The sequence below is a fragment of the Tamandua tetradactyla genome, chromosome X (genome assembly GCF_023851605.1).
Source record: "Tamandua tetradactyla isolate mTamTet1 chromosome X, mTamTet1.pri, whole genome shotgun sequence".
NCBI lineage: Eukaryota > Metazoa > Chordata > Mammalia > Pilosa > Myrmecophagidae > Tamandua > Tamandua tetradactyla.
In genome coordinates, this window is record NC_135353.1 from 92594253 (window position 1) to 92595195 (window position 943).

A 943-nucleotide genomic window follows, 5' to 3' on the forward strand; every position below is an offset into this window, starting at 1 on the left:
TAAAGCCAAGCTTCTCCCGCCCCCTGCTGCCGTTGGGCTGAGGCGCAGCTAGCTTCAGGCGGAAGTCATCGTTTTGGCGCTACCCATCCTATTGCCCTCGTCCGCCACCAAAAAACCAAAAACCAAACAAACAAAAACAACCAGAGTGCTTCTGTCACCTGTAGTTTCTTAACCTCAAGCCAGATTCTTAACCTCAAGCTGTTATTGTACCATATGAACGTCTTATAAATCATCTTCTACATATTTCATCCTTTCCCAGCATGAATTAAATCACTTTTTTTTTGGTGTAACCTGACTCCACATGTAAATGCCACAACTAAGAACTTGCCTTCACCCTGCCATTAAAAAATGACCAAGGAGGGGGAAAAAGTCTTGTATTGAGGTTTGAGGGGGAGATCTACCTTCACATAGCCAACCCAAGCTTTGAACCGCTTCCCCCCATTTAACAATTTCGGTAATCCATCATTTTAAACACCTAGAAGATTCCAGGGATGCAAAAAAATATTAGAGTATCTATCATCATGAGTTGATGAGAGCCATAAAATGTAACAATGCAATGCAACAAACAAGTGATAGAGAAACCATTTGAGGAAACAGTATATTCTTTTACTCCTGTTTTTCCAATCTTACTTTTTTTAATCTAGGACTTAGCAAAATATAAATATTAACAATAAAACGGGGAGAGGCTTACTAATCTTACTTATTTTCGAAGCAAGATGTGGTCTTTTCATATTTCTTCTCAAATCCGTATCTTAATATGTAGGGTGAAACTAATCACAGGACCATTTGTACTTTTAACTGGAACCATTTGAACCCAGTTCTCACAGAAGAGCACCAAGTCTGAAAATGTTGCAGAACTCAAACTAGTACACAATATACAAATATTAAATAAGTTAATAATTGTAAAAGGCTTAGAAAAGTCTCTGGCACACAATACACATAC